Source organism: Dipodomys merriami, unplaced genomic scaffold (genome assembly GCF_024711535.1).
Source record: "Dipodomys merriami isolate MVZ:Mamm:240054 unplaced genomic scaffold, mDipMer1.0.p SCAF_74, whole genome shotgun sequence".
Taxonomy (NCBI): Eukaryota; Metazoa; Chordata; class Mammalia; order Rodentia; family Heteromyidae; genus Dipodomys; species Dipodomys merriami.
In genome coordinates this window covers 1,258,145-1,283,702 of record NW_027206335.1, presented here as the reverse complement: position 1 = coordinate 1,283,702, position 25,558 = coordinate 1,258,145, and positions in this window count along the sequence as shown.

The window sequence follows — 25,558 nt, the reverse complement described above, 5'->3', positions numbered from 1 at the left end:
TAATTTTTTGAGGTCCAAGTATATTTTAGATATGAGACCCTTGTCCGTTGTATGGCTATTAAAGATCTTCTCCCAATCCGTGGGCATTCTATTGATCTTGCTAGCTATGTCATTTGCCTGCAGAAACTCTGCAACTTTATGCAATCCCATTTGTCCAACCTTTCTTTGATTTGTTGTCTTTCCGGTTCTCTATTCAGAAAATTTCGGCCTGAGCCAAGGAGACCTAGGGTTTCTCCTATTCCATCCTGTAATGTTTTCAGAGTGTCTGCTTTGACTTCAAGGTCTTTGATCCATTTCGAGTTGATTCTGGTGCAGGGTGATATATAAGGATCTAGCTTTAGTTTTCTACATGTAGTTAACTAATGTTGGCAGCACCATTTACTGAAGAGGCTGTCCTTGTTCCATTCTATTGTTTTAGCTCCCTTATCGAAGATTAGATGGCTATAGGTCTGTAGGTTCATTTCTGGGTTTTCAATTCTTTTCCATTGGTACTGAGGTCTGTTCTTATGCCAATACCAAGCTGTTTTGATTACTATGGCTTTATAGTAGAGTTTGAAATTTGGTATTGATATTCCTCCAGCAGTGTTCTTTCCATTGAAGAGCGTTTTTGCTATTCGGGGTCTTTTATTGTTGATATGAATTTTTGGATTGCCTCTTCTATTTCCTTGAAGAATGAGGTTGGAATTTTGATAAATATTGTATTGAATTTGTAGAAAGCCTTGGGAAGTATTGCCATTTTCACAATGTTAATCTTTTCAATCCAGGACCCCTTGCCACTTTTATGTTATTCACGATAATATTGCTCAAAATAGTGTAGGTTGAGAGAAAATGAAGTTATATATGGTTTTCCATTGCTTAAATAATCACCTAATATTGAATGGATGTGTTTTTGTCAATTACATATTCCCTATTACCTGAGCAAAAAGCTTACTTCGGAAAGAAAGGCTTTCACATAAATGGTTTCAAAAATTGTTCTTTGCTCTATCATACTGAAAAGGCTTTATCAAGTTTTTCATTAAAAGGTAAAAGTCTGTCCTCGAACTTTGATCGATTTAAGTCAAAACTTCAGAATAATGTATTATTATAAATCCTTTCTCTAAAATATAGTGAAGACAGTTCAGAGGGCTTATCTTGATCAGTACTTAATACAGAAATGGTGGTCATTTAAACAACACATATCTAATAATTAGGTGTATTAATTATTTATAGTTTGTGTAACAAGTTACATGGTTTTTTACATGTAAAAGTACTTATTACAAGATATTGTTGTTGCTGGCAAAGTGTGTCCAAAATTTTTAAGGTAGACATCCATGGGAAGGAAAGATTGTGCATAACCTGTAACTCCAAATGTCCAGGCTGCAGAAAGTAATACACAAAATAAAATCTTGGATTTTGAGGAAGTTATAAGCCTTCTTTTAAAGACGTTTTAGCTGACCACATTGGACCTTGAGGAATAACTTAAAGTCAATTTAAAAGTCGACTTTAATCTCTTCTGTAACATTGTTCACAGCTATGTCTAGAAGGCATTTGATAGAATAATAGAAATGTCATAAGCTAACTACCCGAAGTCCAGGTGCCATCCTCCCCGACCACGTATTCCTAGAGGAAATGTTATATGCTTCTTTACTTACACTAGCAAAAACACTCTAAAACTATGGCTCAGCTGAACCACATTCATATATTGAAACCAATAGTGGCTGATACCTTATTGATAACTCTTGTACAAGATCTTCCTGTTTGAGAATTGTCTCTTCGACTTAGATATTGCTTTCAATTAGATTGTTCCGATAGAACTCAAGAAAAAAAATTAGCATTCAACTAACAAAAAATTACCTTCTTTAAACTTTGGTATTAAATTATTCATAGTAATAGGCAAAATATTTGGAAAATATAGTGTCAATTCTATGTGTGAAAAGAAAGTTGTAAACGCTTAAAAAAAAAGAACAGTGTTTCAATTAAATCAATATTATGTTTTCCTGGCCTATATGCTGACTATATTTTGCTTTGTCTTCCCTCCAAACTCAAATATGAATACTTCTCTTTGTCTTTGTTGAGGCCTGATAAGAAGTCCTATGAATACAGCTAAAGTAAATGGAACTCTATGCCTCTATCAGAGAGAAAAACATTGCCCCATTTGTTAGGAAATGGAAAGACTTGAAAAAAATTATATGAAGTGAAGTAAGCATGGCCCAAAGAAACATAGGTCCCATGGTTTCCCTTATTTGCAATTACTAGTATATGTCTGAGACAAGTAGAAACGGTCAGGTAAGTTGATGTTAGGCAAAATGAACCCTAAGATAAGGATTCAAATGTTTTTTCTCTCTTGCCATTGTTTCTTTTATTTTTTTATAATTATTCTTTTTTGGGTTCAGTCGTGGGGCCTGAACTCTGGACGTGGACACTGTCCCTCAGCTCTACAGCTCAAGTGTAGCGCTCTACCATTTGAGCCACCGCGCCACTTCCTGCTTTATTTTCTGCTTATGTGGTGCTGAGGAATCGAACCTATGGCCTCATGCATGCAAGGCAAGCGCTCTACCACTGAGCCACCTTCCCAGCCCCTTCCGATTTTTTCTACCATATCTATAAGATGATTTCTTTGTTGCTTTGTATGTCCCTTCCCCACGGTATAAGCCCTGTTTTCACTGTATTTGATGTTGGTATAATTTGTGGAGGAGAAGGGAAAAAAACAAATCGTTTAAATAGGGATACGGGTGGATCCATTGAAACAATGAGATGTACAAGATGTTATTTCAAAAAAAGAACGTTACATCATTGGCTAGGGCTGAAGAGGGGAAGGAAGTGGGGCAGAGATGGGAAGGGATAGGAAGGGGAAACAAAAGAGGAGTCAACAATGCTTGATAAGGAATATAGTCATTACCTTGCTCACATAATTGTAACTCCTCTGTACGATATTATCACAATAAAAAACTTATTAATAACAAAAAATAAAATGAAATCTCAATCATGGGCATTGGCAGTTTAGGACTTCCACATAAAAATATATGAAACAAGTAAACTAATTCCAGTGGTATTACAGAAAATAGTAATGCAACAAACTATGCTTGTTTTGTCATAAAACTACTTAAAATAGTTTAAGTGAGAACAAAACAGTCTTAAGGTAGCAGTATTCTTAGCATAAAGTTTTATTCCAGTATGTACCAGTCTATTACTTAAGAAAATGTATTTTGTCCCCCAAATTTATTTGTTTCATAAAAAAGAGTAGGTAGAGGATTTTTTAAAAAAAAATTTATTTTACTAAGCATATAGTTTCTGAAGTATTCTAAGTTCTTTCCCTTTAGAATACTCTAAGGGCTTAACTTTCTGGTGAGAACATTAATTGAAATACTTTATGGTCAATGACTTAGCAGACTTCCAGTGACTTCCACTATCTATTACGTTCTTATTTATGTCTTTTTTGGTGCTAGTACAAGGGTTTGAAATAAAAGCCTTTTACCATTGCTTGGCTTTTTTCAATGAAGGCTGCTGCCTTACCACTCATCCAAACTTCCAGATCCAGTGATTTGCTAGTTATTGAGGATAAGAATTTTGAGGACTTGAGGATTTGTCTGCTGGAGCTGGTTTGTACCTTCATCCTTGGTTCTCATCCTCCTTAGTAGTCAAGATTATAGATGAGAAACACCATGACCTAGCAGCTACTTTTTTTTCCTGTCATGGGGCTTGAACTCTGGGCCTGGACACTGTCCCTCATCTCTTCAGCTCAAAGTGAGCACTCTACCACTTGAACCACAGCGCCACTTCTGGTTTTTTGGTGGCTAATTGGAGATAAGTGTTTCACAGCTTTTCCTGCCCAGGCTGCCTTTGAACTGTGATCCTCAGATCTCAGTCTCCGGAGTAGCTAGGAGTACAGGCATGAGCCACTGGCACTTGGCTTAGATTTAAGATTTTTATTTGTCCTACACATGGGGTTGAACTAAGGGCCTAATCCCTGTCCTGAGCTTCTTTTGCTCCTGGCTAACATTTTAATACTTGAGCCATAGCTCCATTTCTGGCTTTTTGATAGTTTATTGATGATAAGAGTCTCATGGACTCTCTTATCTGGTGTGACTTCAAACCATAATCCTCAGATCTCAGCCTGCTAAGTAGCAAAGGTTATAGGTATGAGCCACCTGCACCTGGCTAGATTTAAACTTTTATATTAAGTTATACAGTTTAAAAAATCCTACTAGCAAATCCTAGTAGAACAAACCTCTTTGATATTTTGAAGAATTTCACATATTTTGTCCTTTATGCTACATCTGAGTTTTTTAAAATAAAACCTCTCCTTTCATTCAGATGATTGTGTTGATGGTTGACCAACACCGTGTAATACGGGACAGAATATTGAAATCATGCAGCTGTTGATTCACCTAGTCTAGCATACAGTTCTTTTAGTCTAATTTTTATCTATCTCAACTTCCATTCATAAACTCAGTTTTGAAAATGCACATTTTTTCACTGCATTAGAAGTGAAAATTACAACTTTGGAACCTGGACATTTTTTGAAACATCTTTCACAGCTCTGCCAGCCAAATAACTATCTTTGTAAACATGATACTTCTGACATGTGAAAGCTGCCATCAAATTCTGATGTTTGAATAGGAATTATACACCTTAATCTCTGATAAATTTTCTATGACAGATGTCAGTGTGCCATATCTTATTTTTTTATGAAAGTTTCTCTTTTCTTTTAAAAACTTTATGCTATGTTTTTAAACTGAGTGAAATTCTATTGCCTATTTTATTAACTTCAGAGCTCTTACAGATTGTAGGGACAATGCTAGAAAATGTAGACAATTAATTACCACTCTCTCCAACTGGAGGTTTTGTTTTATTTGCAAAACCTAGAGTATACTATCATTTCTCCCCATCATTTACCTTCTTTCTCATGTATATCATTTGTACACAGAAATGACCCCTATGTTGTCACACTCTGTTTCTTACAAGGAAAAATAGATGCCTGAAATATTAGTTGTCAGTTGAAGAGAAGATTGAAGGTAATAATTCTAAAAAAGACAGTCTTATTTTGTAATGAGGCCTAATTCATGAGGATACTTTCAAAGCATGTGTGTTTTTCATAATTACCTCTGAATGTTAGGAAATTATGAGATGCTACAGCTGGAAAGCATGCATACTGTACATATTCAGAAGTTGGAGAAACAAATATATGTAGTCATGTTGTCTAGATGAATAGAAAATAACACGAAAAACACAAAATCAGAATATAGATAACTCACCCAGAAATACTTTTCAAAACAATATTAAAGCCATCAGGATAGCATTAGAGTTAGAATCTATAAAGATTAATGGTGATATTTTCTGCAAATTTGTATAGTAGTTAAATAGCAAATATTTATATTTAATAAATATCTTTTTTCATACACACAAAAGTCCAATAGTTATTCAACAAAAGACTCAATATCACTGTTACAGCAATGTAAATAAATATACACATCAATTTTGCCTCCCATCTGTTAGGGAAAGTATAATTAATCACTTAGATGACAAGTGTTGGTAAGGGTATAACAGAATTAAGGGTTTGGACACTCTTCAGGTGAATATAAATTGGTACCACCAATTGAAAGCATTATGGAGACTTCAAGATATTATTCATAATTCTAATATGCAGCAGTTTTGACTATGGGTACATTGCCAATACAATGAAGTCAACATTTTGAAGAGCCATGTGCACCTTCACTTCCATTTTTATACTATTTTTTGAAACCAAGAAATGGAAATAGACTGTCCTGATTGATTGCTGAACCAATAAAAATATATTACATATATGTATACATATATACATGTGTGTATAAACACATATGTATATTATATGCATATCACTGGAATGTTATTCAGACAAAATGAGAGAAATTCTATGATATTACAGTATTTGATAGCTAACAAATTTGTTCTCCCAATAACAGAGATAATTGTGCTTATCATGGTTGAGTGGATGGCAAGGTGTTTCTCAAAGTAAACTTCAAATCATAGGATGAATGAGTTTTGGGAATCTGTGTACAGAAGGACTGAAGCTATAGATTTTATTTGAATACATTTGTCTTTAAGAATACTAGAAAAATTACTTTCCTCCTTAATTAAAAGTGTAATATAGTTGATACTTGCTTCCATTGTCCTTTGACTTATCTTATGACTTTTATCTGTGAGCTTGACAATGGATATGATTTTATATGATACCATCAATTATTCTTCATAATAATAATTTTATTGTTTCGATATAGCAAGTAAACCAGTTTTGCCATATCCAATTCAGAAAATTGTGTACTTTCTCTAAAATATGTTGTAAAAGTCATAATGAGAGGTTAAACTTGTTTTTTTTGGGTCCAGTTGTGGGACCTGAACTCTGGGCCTGGCTGCTGTCCCTCAGCTCTTCAGCTCAAGGCTAGCACTCTACCACTTGAGCCACAGTGCCACTTCCTGCTTTTTTCTTTTTACTTATGTGGTGCTAAGGAATCGAACCCAGGGCCTCATGCATGCAAGGCAAGCACTCTACTACTGAGCCACCTTCACAGCCCTTTAAATTTGTTTTAATCTGCATTGTAAAATATCAGGAAAGAGAGTAGAAACATAACTGTACACTGGATCCTAAATATTTTGGATAAAGTAGAAAGATATTAGTTTAATTTACCTCTCTCTCTAGATCCCTCATTTTCAAAACCAGAGATTTTCAGAAATAATGGATGTGTTTTCTGACTTTTAATGTGCTTGCAAGCTAAAATCAGAACCCAAATCACTCAATATTAACTCCTCTGTCCAAAAATACCATTAAAATGTTTAGCTTACAACAATAATTTAAGGAAACATAAGTCACCAAGCGTGTTTCCTATGTTTCCACAAATTCCTCATTATGAAGAATACAAATTTTACTAGAGGAAACAATCATGCCAATTATGACACCTTCTTAAAAGAAAATACACCTTTATGAATCAATGCAAAACTCATTTATTGAATATCTGCTGTATGTCACAATGTGCTCTATTAAAAAATCATAAGAGAATTGTAAGTTCTTTCAGAGAAATCTGGTTTTTTGTTGTTGTTACTGTTTATTTTCCTTTGATTTTTTTATGTCAGTCCTGGGTCTTGAACTCAAGGTCTTGGCTTTGGCCCTGAATGATTTTTGTTCAACGCTATCATGCTATCAGTTAAACCACCGCTTCGCTCCCAGGTTTTGTATTTGTTTTTTGTTGTTTTTGTTTTTTGAGTAATTAGTTGGATATTAGAAGTCCAAAAACTTTCGTCCCTAGTCTGGCTTCAAACCCTGATCCTCAGATCTCAGCCCCGGGGAAAATGAAGAGTGCAGGCATAAGTTACTGGCAGCCAGCTGTTATTATTTTTCACATAACAGTTGTCTGTCCTAGCTTGAATGGCTTTTCAGTAAATCATGCTATTAAAATACTGGGGTTTTTTGCTCTTATATTTTTAAGAGTATAGACATGTTTCTTTTGGTATATTGATGAAATAATGGCTTTAATACAAGTTATGAACTATGGATATAAAACACTGTTTCAAGGTGTTTATGGTTTTCATAAATTTTGATCATATAAATTCAGGGTGAACTGTATAAATTTTTCTAACTATAAACCATCCTTGTTAATAAAGTGCCTGAGTTATTTAACAAGTTGGACAAAGAATTAACCAAGGAGAGGCCAGCTGATCAACTTTTTATATTATTAAACATAAGGGTCCTTGTGCAAAATTCAAATTTTATTTTACTCAATTTAGGCATTAATAACACATAATACAAAAAAGCCACACTCAATTCTTTTCTTCTAAATAAGGAGTCTGTTTCAATAAATGAGGTCTGTGGTTTGATGCTGGGAGCTCTTTTGTTTGGTTATTATGTTTCTTATTTGATTGTTCCTTCTTCTTATTTTAATATTTAATGAAAGGTTTTATCCATCTTGTGTCCTTAGGCTTTGAAGCAAAAAGCATAATTTAAAACATCTAATGAGTAAATAAATGTCAGAATACTGAAAAGTTATGGGATATGCTAAAGATATTAAAAGTGGTTTTAATAATAGAGCAACAGATTCTACTTTTCTCTTGAGATGATGAAGTATACAAAATAGGATCAGGGTTTGAAGCCAGACTGGGGAAAAAAGTTCTTGGGCCTATTATCTCCAACTAATTGCTCAAAAACAAAACCAAAACCCAAATAGAAAACCTGGAAGCGAAGCTGTAGTTTAACTGGTAGCGTGATAGCTTTGAACAAAAATCTTTCAGGCCCAAAGCCAAGACATTGAGTTCAAGACCCAGGACTGACATAAAAAATCAAAGGAAAATAAACAGCAACAGCAACAAAAAACAGATTTCTCTGAAAGAACTTACAATTCTCTTATGATTCTTTAGTAGAGCACATTGTGACATCCAGCAGATATTCAATAAATGAGTTTTGCATTGATTCATAAAGATGTATTTTCCTTTAAGAAGGTGTCACAATTGTGCATGATTGTTTCCCCTAGTAAAATTTGTATTCTTCATATTGAGGCAATTGTGAAAACATAGGAAACACGCTTGGTGACTTATGTTTCCTTAAATTATTTTTTTTTTGTCGGTCTTGGGGCTTGAACTCTGGGGTCTGGGCATTGTCTCTTAGCTCTTCAGCTCAAGGCGAGCGCTCTAAAACTTGAGCTACAGCGCCACTTCCTCCTTAAATTATTTTTGTAAGCTAAACATTTTAATGGTATTTTTGGTCAGAGGAGATAATATTGAGTGATTTTGGTTCTAATTTTAGCTTGCAACTACATTAAAAGTCAGCAAACACATCCATTATTTCTGAAAATCTCTGGTTTTGAAAATGAGGGATCTAGAGAGAGAGGTAAATTAAACTAATATCTTTCTACTTTATCCAAAATATTTAGGATTCAGTGTTACAGTTATATGTTTCTACTCTCTTTCCTGATATTTTACAATGTATATTGAAACCAATTTAACCTCTCATTATGACTTTTACAACTTATTTTAGAGAAAGTACATGATTTTCTGAATTAGATATGGCAAAATTCGTTTACTTGGTGTGTCAAAACTATAAAATTATTATTATGAAGAATAATTGACGGTCTCATTTAAAATCATATCCATTGTCAAACTCCCAGATAAAAGTCATAAGATCTGTCAAAGAACAAGGGAAGCAAGTATCAACTATATTACACTTTTAATAAAGAAGAAAAGTAATTTTTCTAGTATTCTTAATGGCAAATGTATTCAAATAGAATCTATAGCTTCAGTTCTTCTGTACACAGATTCCCAAAACTCATTCATCCTATGATTTGAAGTTTACTTTGAGAAACACCTTGCCATCCACTCAACCGTGATAAACGCAATTATCTCTGTTATTGGGAGAACAAATTTGTTAGCTATCAAATACTGTAATATCATAGAATTTCTCTCATTTTGTCTGAATAACATTCCAGTGATATGCATATAATATACATATGTGTTTATACACACATGTATATATGTATACATATATGTAATATATTTTTATTGGTTCAGCAATCAATCAGGACAGTCTATTTCCATTTCTTGGTTTCAAAAAATAGTATAAAAATGGAAGTGAAGGTGCACATGGCTCTTCAAAATGTTGACATCATTGTCTTGGCAATGTACCCATAGACAAAACTGCTGCATATTAGAATTATGAATAATTTCTTGACGTCTCCATAATGTTTTCACGTGGTGGTACCAATTTATATTCACATGAAGAGTGTAAACAACCTCCATTCTGTTATACCTTTACCAACACTTGTCATCTGTGTGATTAATTATACTCTCTCTAACAGTTGGGAGGCAAAATTGATGTGTATATTTATTTACATTGCTTTAACAGTGATATTGAGTCTTTTGTTGTATAACTATTGGCCTTTTGTATGTATGAAAAAGATATTTATTAAATATAAATATTTGATATTAAACTACTATGCAATTTTGCAGAAATTATCACCATTTATCTTTATAGATTCTAACCCTAATGTTACCTTGATGGCTTTAATGTTGTTTTGAACAGTATTTCTGGGTGAATTATCTATATTCTGATTTTGTGTTTTTCACGTTATTTTCTATTCATCTAGACAACATGACTACATATGTTTGTTTCTCCAACTCCTGCATATGTACATTATGCATGCTTTCCAGCTGTAGCATCTCATAATTTCCTAATATTCAGAGGTAATTTTACAAAACACACATGCTTTGAAACTATTCTCATTAATTAGGCATCATTACAAAATAAGACGGTCTTTTTTATAATTATTAATTTCACCCTTCTGTTCAACTGACAACCTAATATTTCAGGCATCCATTTTTACTTGTAAGCAACAGAGTGTGACAACATAGGGGTCATTTCAGTGTACAAATGATATACATGAGAAAGAAGGTAAATGATGGGTAGAAATGATTGTATATTCTAGGTTTTGCAAATGAAACAAAATCTCCAGTTTGAGAGAGTGGTAATTAATTGTCTACATTTTCTGGCATTCTCCCTACAATCTGTAAGAGCTCTGAAGTTAATAAAATAGGCTATAGAATTTCACTCAGTTTAAAACATAGCATAAAAGTTTTTAAATGAAAAGAGGAACTTTCATAATAAATAAGATATGGCACGCTGACCTCTGACATAGAAAATTTATCAGAGATTAAGCTGTATAACTGCGTATTCAAACATCAGAATTTGATGGCAGCTTTCATAGGTCAGAAATATCATGTTTACAAAGATAGTTATGTGGCTGGCAGAGCTGTGAAAGATGTTTCAAAAAATGTCCAGGTTCCAAAGTTATAATTTTCACTGCTAATGCAATGAAAAAAATGTGCATTTTCAAAACTGAGTTTGTGAATGGAAGTTGAGATAGATAAAAATTAGACTAAAAGAACTGTATGCTAGACTACGTGAATCAACAGCTGCATTATTTCAATATCCTGGCCCCTATTGTTCAGCCATCAACAAAATCATCTGAATGAAAGAAGAGGTTTTATTTTAAAAAACTCAGATGTAGCATAAAGGACAAAATAGGTATAATTATTCAACATATCAAAGAGGTATGTTCTAGGATTTGCTAGTAGGATTTTTTAAACTGTAAAAATTAATATAAAAGTTTAAACCTATTCAGGTGCGTGTGGCTCATACCTATAACTTTTGCTACTTAGCAAGCTGAGATCTAAGGATCACGGTTCAAAGCCAGCGTTGGCAGGAATGCCTGTGAAACTCTTATCTCCAATTAACCACACAAAACCCGAAGTGGCCCTGTGGCTCAAATAATAGATTTCTCCCTTTGAGCTGAAGAGATGAGGGACAGTGCCCAGGCCCAGAGTTCAATCCCCACGACAGGAAAAAAAAAAGTAGCTGCCAGGTCATGGTGTCTCTCATCTATAATTTTGACTACTATGGATGATGAGAACCAAGGATGAGGGTACAAACCAGCTCCAGCAGACAAATCCTCAAGTCCTCATAATTCGTATCTTCAATAACTAGCAAATAGCTGGATGTGGAAATTTGGATGCTTGGTAAGGCACCAGCCTTGAGTGGAAAAAGCCAAAAAATAGTACAAATCTTTTATTTCAAACCGTAGTACTAGCACCAAAAAGGACATAAAGAAGAACCTAGAAGATAGTGGAAATCACTGGAAGTCTATGAAGCCATTGACCATAAAGTATTTCAATTAAAGATAAGCCCTTAGAGTATTCTAAAGGGAAAGAACTTAGAATACTGCAGAAACTATATGCTTAGTAAAATAAAAATTGAAATAAAAATAAAAATTAAGAAAAACCGTACCTACTCTTTTTTATGAAACAAATAAATCAGGGGAGCTAAATACATTTTCTTCAGTAATAGACTGGTACATACTGGAATAAAACATTATGCTAAGAATACTGCTAGTTTAAGACTGCTTTGTTGTCACTTAAACTATTTTAAGTAGTTTTATGAAAAAATAAACATGTAGTTTGTTGCATTACTATCTTCTGTAATACCACTGGAATTAGTTAACTTGTTTTATATATATTTATGTGGAATTCCTAAATTGCCAATGCCCATGATTGAGATTTATTTTATTTTTTATAATTAATAAGTTTTTTATTGTGAAGATATTATACAGAGGATTTACAATTACATGAGCAAGGTAATGAGTATATTTCTTATCAAGCATTTTTGCCTCCTCCTGCTAATTCAGCTAAGAGGAAGTCATTCCTAAGTATGGAATACCCCTAATCCAGTGGGACTAATGTCTTAATATAAATAATATTTGGGCAAAAGTATATACTTAAGGAGAAAGGCGGATGTCACGGTGTTGTCTTTACAAAGCAAAGAATGCAATAGATTATCAGAATACCACCAGAAATGAGTTGAGCAGGATCAACTGGATCCTCTTGAATCGTGTCCAGAAGAAACTTACCCTGCTGATAGGTTTCATTTTGAATGTTCAGGGTTTATCTGAGGATATGAATTTGTGTTGTAGTTCATTCAGTCTGTGGGAGTTTGTCTGAGTAAGTGAAGATGACTAATAATTATCCACACAATTCTATTGTACTCCCAACAGAAAAAGGTATATATGTATGTGTCTGTGCATATATATATATATATATATATATATATATATATATATATAATACAATTACTAGTAGATCATATGATGTCAAAATGTGTAGCATATACTTAGGTAGAGGAATTTTTAATAACTATAATACAGTATTTATTTAATTATGACTGAAAGATGAGCATTGACATCATCACGAGGAGAGAAATAGAAAAATCCAGATAATGGAAACAAAATAGAATTTCAGAAGTATATGAGTTTGAGAATTGAATGAAGTTATAATTCCAGGGCAGACTTTGTGAAGAGAAACAGATATCCTCAGAATAAGCAGCTGTCTATGATAAATGATAAATTCCATCGCTGTTCCAAAAGTGAACAACTGTAAGGAGTTGAAGAATCATCCATCAAATGAAGTAATATGATGTCTTGTCAAGTTTGTAGCATTTGATAAAATTTAAACAGTCAGGTATATGATTTAAAATTATAAGAAACACAAAGGCAATGTTCCTTTCAGGCTAGAACTGACTTAACATACATGGCCAGAAAGTGGATGCAGAAACATTGTGTTAAACAAATTTTGCTAATATCTATGGTTTCACATTTTTTGGTTATTAAGTGTGAAAAAAATTTAAGAAGTCTCTAGGACTCTAAGTTATAATGCACAAAATCTTGGAAGATACATAAAAATTGTGCCTTTGATATAGACAGAAAGACCATTTTCCATAAGCAGGAATTCTTGGTCTATCTCTGGAGGAGTCTTATCTAATGCATCTACAGAAATGAACAAGAGATGTGCCCCCAAATCTCCTAAACCCAGTGCTTCAATAAATGGAAAGAAAAATGAAATAAGCAGATAGACTTCATTGCCAATGTCATAAGATATATAAAGCAGAACAAAATGGTATTAAAGGGACCTAGGGCATACAGTAATTGAGAAGCACTTGACTTAAAGAAAGCAATTATCTGAGGCAAAGTCAGTTATGTGAAGATCTCAGGGTAAATAGCTCAGTCTGAGTGTAGAAAAACTAGAACAAATGTATAAATTAAAGAATATTTTAGAGAAGAATAAGAAGGATTGGGAAGCCATATAAATGGAGAAAAAATGGAGAAAAAACATATGTAAATGAAATACCAAGAAATAAAACAGAAAAGCTGAGTTCGTGAATATTTTAGTACGTATTTTCGAAGTGAATATTTTAGTAAACTAGTTCTAGCTACATGAAAGTATTCATGAAAATATGGCTGTGAGTTGTTATAGGTTCTTTCAAAATCCTACTTTCTCAGGATCTACTGGATCTACTAATGTAAAGTACTATGCCTTTTCTGTGCCCTTAAGTAATGTCTGATGCTACAAATGATACAGGGAAGGTATGTATAAGATCTTTAAAAGAATACATACTAGCAAGATGTATTTTTTTCATTTTTATTGTGAAAATACTGTACAGAGGGGTTACAATTACATGGGCAAGGTAATGAGTAGATTTCTTATCAAGCATTGTTGCATCCTCCTTTGTTTCCCCTTTCTATCCCTTCCCATCGCCCCTCCTTCCCTCTCCCCTCTACCTCTCTCCCCCCAACTTGCTCCCAGCCAAAGTTGTAAAGTTCGTTTTTTGACATAACATCTTGTACATCTCATTGTTGCAATGGGTTTACCTGTATCTCTATTTAAACTATTTGTTTTTTCTTTACCCCTCCACAAATTATACCAACATCAAATACAGTGAAAACAGGGGTTATACCGTGGGGGAGGGACATACAAAGCAACAAAGAAATCGTATTATAAAAACGTTAGAGACAATCGCAAGAAAGAAAAACACATTTGAATCATTATTTTGGGGTTATTTCGCCTAACATCAACTTCTCTGACCGTTTCTACTTGTCTGAGACATATACTAGTAATTGCAAATAAGGGAAACCATGGGAACTATCTTTCTTTGAGCCAAGCTTACTTCACTTCATATAATTTTTTTCAAGTCTTTCCATTTCCTAGCAATGTTTTTCTTTCTGATGGAGGCATAGAGTTCCATTTGCTTTAGATATATTCATAGGACTTCTTATCGAGCCTCTACGAAGACAAAGAGAAGTATTCATATTTGAGTTTGGAGGGAAGACAAAGCAAAATACAGTCAGCATATACGCCACGAAAACATAATATTGATTTAATTGAAACATTGTTCTTTTTTTTAAGTGTTTACAACTTCCTTTTCAAACATAGAATTGACACTATATTTTCCAAATATTGGCTTTTCTGTATGTCAATCATGAGAAAAACGTGGCTGAAATTAGAAAAGCAACTCCATTCCTAATAGTCCCACAAAAAATAAAATACCTAGGAATTAACTTAACCAAAGAAGTGAAGGACCTTTATGATGAAAACTTTAAAAATCTGAAAAAGGAAATCAAAACAGAACATAGATAGTGGCAAAACCTCCCATGCTCCTGAATTGAAAGGATCAACATCGTGAAAATGGCAAAATTTCCCAAGGCTATTTACAAATTCAATGTGATACCTATCAATATTCCAACCTCATTCTTGAAGGAAATAGAAGAAGCAATCCAAAAATTCATATGGAACAAAAAAGGACCCCAAATAACAAAAGTAATCCTTAAAAGAAAGAACGGTGCTGGAGGAATATGAATACCAAATTTCAAACTCTACTACAAAGCCATAGTAATCAAAACAGCTTGGTACTGGCACAAGAACAGACCTCAGGAACAATGGAATAGAATTGAAAACCCAGAAGTGAACCCAAAGACCTATAGCCATCTAATCTTTGATAAGTGAGCTAAAAAAATTAGAATGATAAAGACAGCCTCTTCAGTAAACGGTGCTAACTTGCTTAACTACTTGTAGAAAACTAAAGCTAGATCCTTATATATCACCCTGCACCAGAATCAATTGCAAATGTATCAAAGACCTCCGAATCAAAGCAGACACTCTGAAAACATTACAGGATGGAATAGGAGAAACACTAGTTCTCCTTGGCACAGGCCGAAATTTGCTTAATAAGGACCCAGAAACACAACAAATCAAAGAAAGGTTGGACAAATGGGATTGCATGGAGCTGCAGAACTTCTTCATGGCAAAGGACATAGCTAGCAAGATCAATAGAAAACCCATGGATTATGAGAAGATCTTCACTAGCCATACAACGGACAAGGGTCTTATATCTCAAATATACTTGGAACTAAGAAAATTAAATCCCCCAACAACAAATCCTCAAATAAACAACTGCCCAATAAATAAGTGGGCTACAGACTTAAAGAGAAACTTCTCTGAAGAGGAAAGAAGGATGGCCAATAGACATATGAAGAAATGCTCACTCTCTAGCCATAAAAGAAATGCAAATCAAAACAACATTGAGATATCACCTCATCCCAGTTAGAATGGCTATAATCAAAAACTCTAATAACAACAGATGCTGGAGGGAATGTGGACAGAAGGGAACATTAATGCATTGTTGGTGGGAGTGTAAACTTGTTCAACCACTTTGGAAAGCACTATGGAGGTTCCTCAAAATGCTCCACATAGAGGTCCCCTATGACCCAGCAATCCAACTTTTGGGCATTTAACCAAATGATCACAAACAAGACCATACTGAAGCTACCAGCACAACTATGTTTACTGCAGTATTATTTACCAGAGTTAAGATATGGAGCCAACCCAGATGCTTCTCAGTAGATGAATGGATCAAAAAAAATGTGGTATATATACACAATGGAATTTTATGCGTCCATCACAATGAATGACATTGCCCCATTTGTTTAAAAATGCAAAGACTTGGAAACAATTATATGAAGTGAAGTAAAGCCAAGCCCAAAGAAACATAGGTCCCATGGTTTCCCTTATTTACAATAACTAGTACATGTCTGAGACAAGGAGAAAACGTCAGATAAGATGATGTTAGGCAAAATGTACCCCAAGGTAAGTATTCAAATGTTTTTTCTTTCATTTGAGTGTTTCTAACATATTTATAAGATTATTTCTTTGTTGCTTTGTATGTCCCTCCCCCACGATATAACCCCTGCTTTCACTGTGTTTTATGTTGGTTTAATTTATGGAGGGGAAGGAAAAAAAACAAATTGTTTAAATAGGGATACAGTTGGACTCATTGCAGCAACGAGATGTACAAGTCATTATATTGAAAAACAAACTTTACAACGTTGGGGGGGTTGGGAAGTGGGGGGTGGGAGGTGGGGGAGGGGGGTGGAGATGAGAACGGAAGTGATTGGACGGGGAAACAAAGGAGGAGGCAACAATGCTTGATAAGAAATGAACTCATTATCTTGCCCATGTAATTGTAACTCCTCTGTATGGTAGTTTCACAATAAAAAAAATGAAACATAGGTCTTATCCTTTCTTTATTTGCAATAGTTAGTATATGTCTAGGATATTCTTAGCAGATGAGCAGAATAGCTCAATAGCTACATAAATGTGGCCATATAAGATGATGATAAGCAAAATGAACTACAAGATGTGGACACAAGTGGTTTATCTTTATTGTTGTTTTGTTTTAATGTACTATATGATTTCTTGTTTCTTTTGTTCCTCCCCCTATGGTTTATCCCCTGTTGTCACTATGTTTGATTTTGGTACCCTGGTATTATATATATGTTTATTTGAATTTAGGAAGGGAAGAGGAAAACAGAATGATGAGAGAAAGGATAAGGGGAACCAATGCAACATACACAAGACAATTTGTTGGAAATGATCCCTACAACTTGTGTGTGGGGTGGAAGGGAGAGACATTAGGAGAAAAATGAGGGTAGGAGTAACAAGTTTAACAAGAAATGTATTGATTACCTCATTTATGTAATTGTAACCCCTCTGTACATCACCTTGGTAATTTAAAAAAATGTTTCTGTCCTTTAACCATTGCTTATTTCTGATCACCAGCCCTGTCCTAAAGCTGCCCATAGGAAACACCAAGTACTATTTAAATGAGGGTAACAAATATAGAAAATTCTTGAGTTTTGTAGTTCTGTGACAGAAACGGAAGTCAAAAGAAACTACCTTTTTATTTGAAGAAGCAGAATTTTGCTTGGCTTTCAAAAAGTTAGCCACCATATGAAATATTGAGACATAAATGCCAAGTACTTAGTGCTATCCAAAAATACAACGTGATTCAATTTGCCGAGCACTCTTCTCATTCTCTTGTGTGAATTTAATGCTATGAACTGAGTGACAATATTCCTTTGAATTGGAAAGGAAAACAGATTTGTTAACCATTAAGTGAAGGAGTTTGTAGATAGTGACTCAGAGAACCTTCAAAGTAAGTTTATATGGGTGAGAAATTGAGAGTCAGAGACTGAACATTACCATTCAGTAAATGTGAGTTATATTTACTTCCTACCTTAGAGTCTATGTTATTTCTGTTAAATCCTTAAACTGAGACAAATTTTAAGTAAATTGTAGGGATAAAAAATCATTTTATTTTTAACACACTCTCCAGTGATTCCATCTACACCTATGGGTTATTGAAACCATAAACATGAATCCCTTTCCATGCTTCGTTTGTAGACCTTTAGATACATTTCACTGTATTTGCTATCATTATTAAATAGTAATGTCAATTTGTGCAGATTAGTTGTTTGTATGTTATTGAAAATCTCAGATTGGAAAACTTGAATAAAAAAGAACCTTTTATTCCTACTGTTATGACTGTCATTACATTTCTCCTTCCCCTATTCTCTCTCATATTTTTCCAATCATGGGGCTTGAACTCTGGGTTTGAGTGCTGTCCTTCAGCTCCTCAACTCAAGGTTAGTGCTCTACCACTTGAGCCACAGCGCCACATCCAGTTTTTTGGTGGTTTATTAGAGATAAGAGTTTCACAGAATGGCAATCCTCAGATCTCAACCTCCTGAGTAGCTATGATTACAGGCATGAGCCACCAGTGTCAGGCTACATGTCCCTTATTCTTTTGTTTTAATATATTTTTATTGTAAAGATACTGTACAAAGGGGTTACAGTTACATGAGTAAGGTAATGAGTCCATTTCCTATCAACCATTGTTGCCCCCTCCTTTGTTTATATCCTACCATCCCTTCCTTCCCCAACTCTCCAACTTCTCCCTCCCCCATTCCAAAGCTGTAAAGTTCATTTACAACATATTCTTTATACCAGATTTGAAGGTTTAATGTAGCTTTGCCTTTAGACATTAGAAGCAAGGTAAAAGCAGTTAACAATACATGTTTAACTACAAGATTTGGCCTTTTATTTTATTTATCTATTTATTTTTTGTCGGTCATGGGGCTTGAACTCTGGGCTTAGGCACCATCCCTGTGCTCTTCAGCTCAAGGTGAATGCTCTACCGCTTGAGCCACAGGACCACTTCTGATTTTCTAGTGGTTTATTGGAGATAAGAGTCTCACGAACTTTCCTGCCTGGGCTGGCTTTAAACCGCAATCCTCAGATCTCAGCCTCCTGAGTAGCTAGGCTTAGAGGTGAGCCACCGGCGCCCAGTTTTGCCTTTTATTTTTTATTTAACATATTTTATTAATATGAGATATTTAGTTGTGAGTTTACACATTCACAGAGTTTATTATGAACAAATTCATCCAATCTACCAGAACCATATTCCTGCTGTGATCTTTCCCCATTTCAAATAGTATTTGGTTTCATGATATTAGAGAGATGAATGTCGATAGAGAGATATATGATACATAGAGATAGATAGATAGATAGATAGATAGATAGATAGATAGATAGATAGATAGATAGATAGATAGATAGATAGATAGATAGATAGATAGATAGATAGATAGATAGATAGATAGATAGATAGATAGATAGATAGATACACAGATAGATAATGTAAGGTCCTTCAATCCTCTTTCCCCCCTGGTACACCTATTTAAACCAATCCTCTTCTTGCTGATTATTTCCTAGATAGTTCCCCTTTCACATTCATATCCTGTCACTACTACTAAGGTTATTAACATCATCATCTTTTATGTCTGCAATCCACAAATAAGCAAGAACATGTAAATAACTGGTTTTATGGGCTTAGCTCATTTCATTCAGCAAGATGTCCTCCATCTCCTGCAAATGGCATAATTTCATTTTTTTTCCTTTATGGCTGAGTACTATTACAAATTTTCCCTTTAAGACTCAGTAATATTACATGATACATATATAGAGAGAGATACATCTAGTATATCTATGTAGTATTTATACGATCTATCTAGCTTGCTAGCTTGCTAGCTAGCTAGCTATCCATCCATAGTATGTTTCCCTTATTAGTCAGTTGCTGGAAACAGAGATGCAATATACATTGATTTACTTTCCTTAAACGCATGCTCAAAAAGAAGGAATCATATACTATTTTAGTATTATCAGGCACTCAATTCTGGTTTCCATAATGGTTGTAGGAGTTTACAGTTTCATCAATGTTTGTTGTTTGGATTCTTGATGATTGCCATTCTGATTGGCAGCATATTCTAATTGAAACAGAATATTAGATTATCTTTCCTTTGAATTCCCTTTAGATCTAAAGGCATTGAATATTTTTTCATATACTTATTACCAATTTATTTTGTTATTCTAAAAACAATAAACAAATTTGTTCAATTTACATGCTAATTTTAATAAGATTATTTGTTCCTTTGTAGTTTAATTTTTGACCTGCTTGTATATTCTTTACAGTATTCTTATCCATTTAAATTTGAAAAAGATTTGCTCTCATTCTGTAAGTTATTTATTAATTCTGGCAATTGTTTCTTTTGATGGGTAGAAACTTTCAAAACATTGATGGAATCCCATAAATTCAATCTCATTTTTACTTGGTGGACTATTGTAGTCCTACTAAGAATACAATTGGCTAAGCCTAAATGTTTCAGTGTTTTTACCAAACATATTTTCCTCATATTGTTTTAAGGTTAAAGGCTTTCTATTCTTTTTTTTTTGTTTGGAGTTGTTTTTCTATTAGATAAGGTATATCAGTCTAATTTCAGTCTCCTGAATGTTGACAACTAGTTTTACCATTTTTGCATATTCATTAAAATACTGATGCCCCTCTTCTGTATTTTTTATTATAATCCTCGAATACATATTTTGATGTCTCCTGATAATAAAATTTCCCTCAGAATTTCTTCTAGCATAACTCACATCTCTCTAAAATTGCCATGTGTCAGTTTTTCTGTAGTGACTCTCTCATAGTCTTTACCAACAATATTTATGATAAGAAAACTTAACAATGATCGATGATAGGCAATCTTTAAGCTGCTTGTGCTGCTTAAGTCACATAATCGATCTACAACCTTGAAGAAATGGCTGCAGTACGGAAATAAGACACAACTAGGCAGAATCTTTCTATAAAGCTTTCTCATTTTGATTTGGACCCTCTACAGGCCATTTAATTCCAATGGTAATACTCTGTCTGTTATGGTAGAACATATTTCATATTCTTTTCTTAAAATATTTTTATTGTGAAAATACCATACAGAGGGGTTATAATTACATGAGCAAGGTAATGAGTACATTTGTTATCAAACATTGTTGCCTCCTCATTTGTTTCCCCTTTCCATCCCTTCCCACCTCCAAATTCAACCTCCATCCCCGTGCCAAAGTTGTAAATTTCATTTTTGACATAAAGTCTTGTACATCTCATTGTTGCAATGAGTCCACCTGTATCCCTATTTAAACAATTTGTTTTTTCCCTTCCCCTCCACAAATTATACAAACATCAAATACAGTGAAATCAGGGGTTATACCGTTGGGGAGGGGCAAACAAAGCCAAAAAGAAATCATCTTATAAATATGTCAGAAACAATTGCAGGAAAGAAAAATCATTCGCATACTTATCTTGGGTTCATTTCACCTAACATCAACTTATCTGACCGTTTCTCCTTATCTCAGACATATGCTAGCTATTGTAAATAAGGGAAACCATGGGACCTATGTTTCTTTGGGCCTGGCTTACTTCACTTCATATAATTGTTTCCAAGTCTTTCCATTTCCCAACAAATCGGGGAATGCCATTCTTTCTGATGGAGGCATAGAATTCCATTGTGTATATATACCACATTTTCTTGATCCATTCATCTACTGAGGGGCATCTGTGTTGGTTCCATATCTTAGCTATGGTAAATAATGTTGCAATAAACATAGTTGTGCTGGTAGCTTTAGTATGATCTTGTTTGTGATCGTTTGGGTAAATGCCCAAAAGTGGGAGTGCTGGGTCATAGGGGAGCTCTATGTGGAGTCTTTGGTTTTTTTTGGGGGGTCCGGTCATGGGGCCTGAACTCTGGACCTGGCACTGTCCCTCAGCTCTTCAGCTCAAGGCTAGCATTCTACAACTTGAGCCCCAGCGCCACTTCTGGCTTTTTTCTTTTTGCTTATGGGGTGCTGAGGAATCGAACCCAGGGCCTCATGCATGCAAGGAAAGTGCTCTACCAGTGAGCCACCTATCTGGAGTTTTTTGAGGAACCTCCATACTGCTTTCCAAAGTTCTATTTTTTTAGGGGGGGTCCGGTAGTAGGGCCTGAACTCTGGACCTGGGCGCTGTCCCTCAGCTCTTCAGCTCAAGGCTAGCGCTCTACCACTTGAGCCACAGCGCCACTTTCGGCTTTTTTCTTTTTGCTTATGTGGTGCTGAGGAATCGAACCCAGGGCCTCAGGCATGCAAGGCAAGCTCTCTACCACTGAGCCAACTCCCCAGCCCCTTTCCAAAGTTCTTGAACAAGTTTACACTCCCACCACCAATGGAGGAAGGTTTCTTTCTGTCCACATTCCCTCCAGCATCTGTTATTATTAGAGTTCTTGATTATAGCCATTCTAAATGGGGTGAGGTGCTATCTCAGTGTTGTTTTGATTTGCATTTCTTTTATGGCTAGGGAGCTTGAGCATTTCTCCATGTTTCTATTGGCCATTATTCTTTCCTCTTCAGAGAAGTTTCTCTTTAAGTCTGTAGCCAAATTATTTATTGGGCAGTTGTTTCTTTGAGGATTTGTTTTTGGGGGATTTAATTTTTTGAGTTCCATATATATTTTAGATATGAGACCCTTGTCTGTTTTATGGCTAGTGAAGATCTTCTCATCATACATGGGCTTTCTATTGATCTTGCTAGCTATGTCCTTTGGGAGTGCTGGGTCATAGTGTAGCTCCTGGATTGGCATGATTAACATCGTGAAAATGGCAATACTTCCCAAGGCTATCTACAAATTCAACGCGATACCTATCAAAATTGATTGAATGTTTTTAAAGAGAATTATTTGAGATGCCTACAGTATTAAAACTGCCACTCAATATTGAAAAAATTTCACTTGAAAGAAAATTTCTTCTTCTTCTTCTTCTTCTTCTTCTTCTTCTTCTTCTTCTTCTTCTTCTTCTTCTTCTTCTTCTTCTTCTTCTTCTTCTTCTTCTTCTTCTTCTTCTTCTTCTTCTTCTTCTTCTTCTTCTTCTTCTTCTTCTTCTTCTTCTTCTTCTTCTTCTTCTTCTTCTTCTTCTTCTTTTTGCTTATGTGGTGCTGAGGAATCGAACCCAGAGGCTCTGGCATGCAAGGCAAGCGCTCTACCACTGAGCCACCTTCCCAGCCCCTTTCCTATCATCTTAATGCATTCAGTATTTCATTTTGTATTGAAACATTGCTTCCATCAACACTAAAATAAAATATATAAAAATACTAAAGTTTTAGTTACATAATCATATACTATTAAGTAGCATTAATGAGCCATGTCGGCAATCCTGATTTTAAAACCTGAAAGAAATTAGAAATTAAGAAGAAATGTGATAATTAAGAATTATCTGAGGAATAATGAGACTATTGGAACAATTTAATCAAGAGATAGTGTTTTCCATTAAAAGTATTTCTCACGCACGGAGGATGGGAAGGGATGGGAAGGGGAAACAAAGGAGGAGGCTACAATGTTTGATAAAAAATGTACTCATTATCTTGCCCATGTAATTGTAACTCCTCTGTACAGTATTTTCACAATAAAAAAATAAAAAAAATTCTCACCCAGTTTGTATTTATATTATAATAATGGAATCTTTGACTTGAGAGTATCAATGTTGCATTTTCCCCAATCTTCATTTTATTTATGTGTTAAGACTCAAGATTGTGAATGTCTTTCCTTTGTGATTTGGTAAAATAATTAATATATAATACAATATTTGAGATGAACTCCAATTTTTAATCCCAGTATAATCATTCTACACTTCCATTTATCAACTACAGATGGAAGGTTGCTAGGGATATTTGTCTGAGAGGGACAAGTATTTCACTAGGATTTTTTAAGGAAAAACTTTCATAAGCCCTTTCAAGGAACTAGAAGATCATTTTCAGTGTGACTAATGTCAGTATTACCATTTTGACTTTCATATTACTCTGAACTTGATTGAAATGTTTTTATTATTTTTTTTTAATTTAATTTTATTTTATTTGAGAACATACTGTACAGAGGGGCTACAACTACATGGGCAGGATAATGCATACATTTCTTACCAAGCATTGCAGCCTCCTCCTTTGTTTACCCTTCACATCCCTTCCCAGCCTCCCCCCTCCCCCCACCCAATTATACCCCCCTCCCCCCCCCACACCGACATTGTAAATTTGGTTTTGACCTGACATTTTGCACTTCTCATTGTTGCAACAGGTCCACCTGAATCCTTAAACGACTTGTTTGTCCCCATCTCCTCCACATGTTATACTGACATCAAATATAGTGAAAGCGAGGGTTACCCTGTGGGGGAGGGACATACAAAGCAACAAAGAAATAATCTTATAAATGCGTTAGAAACACATGTATGAAAGAAACGAAAACATTAAAATACATATTTAAGGGTTCGTTTTCCTAACATCACATTATCTGACCTTTTCCGCTTGACTCATACCTATACTAGATATTGCAAATAAGGGAAACCATGGGACCTATGATTCTTTGGGCCTGGATTACTTCACTTAATATAATTTTTTCCAAACCTTTCCATTTCCTAACAAATGGGGAAATGTCATTCTTTCTGATGGAGGCATAGAATTCCATTGTGTATATATACCACATTTTCTTGATCCATTCATCTACTGAGGGGCATCTGGGTTGGTTCCATATCTTAGCTATGGTAAATAATGCTGCAATAAACATAGTTGTGCTGGTAGGTTTAGTGTGGTCTTGTTTGTAAACATTTGGGTAAATGCCCAAAAGTGGGATTGCTGGATCATAGGGAAGATCTATGTGAAGTCTTTTGAGGAACCTCCATACTGCTTTCCAAAGTGGTTGAACAAGTTTACATTCCCACCAACAATGAAGTAAGGTTACTTTCTGTCCACATCCCCTCCAGCATCTGTTGTTGTTAGAGTTCTTGATTTTTGCTGTTCTAACTGGAGTGAGGTGAAATCTCAATGTTGTTTTGATTTGCATTTCATTTATGGCTAGGGATGTTGAACATTTCTTCATGTGTCTATTGGCCATCCTTCTTTCTTCTTCAGAGAAGCTTCTCTTTAAGTCTTTCGCCCACTTATTTATTGGGCAATTGTTTCTTTGAGGACTTGTTGTTGGGTGGTTTAATTTTTTGAGGTCCAAGTATATTTTAGATATGAGACCCTTGTCCATTGTATGGCTAGTAAAGATCTTCGCCCAATCGGTGGGCTTTCTATTGATCTTGCTAGCTATGTCATTTGCCCTGCAGAAGCTCTGCAACTTTATGCAATCCCATTTGTCCAACCTTTCTTTGATTTGTTGTGCTTCCGGGTCTCTATTCAGAAAATTTCGGCCTGAGCCAAGGAGACCTAGGGTATCTCCTATTCCATCCTGTAATGTTTTCAGAGTGTCTGCTTTGAGTTCAAGGTCTTTGATCCATTTGGAGTTGATTCTGGTGCAGGGTGATATATAAGGATCTAGCTTTAGTTTTCTACATGTAGTTAACCAATTTTGCCATCACCATTTAATGAAGAGGCTGTCTTTCTTCCATTCTATTTTTTTAGCTTCCTTATCGAAGATTAGATGGCTATAGGTCTGTAGGTTCATTTCTGGGTTTTCAGTTCTATTCCATTGGCCCTGATGTCTGTTTTTATGCCT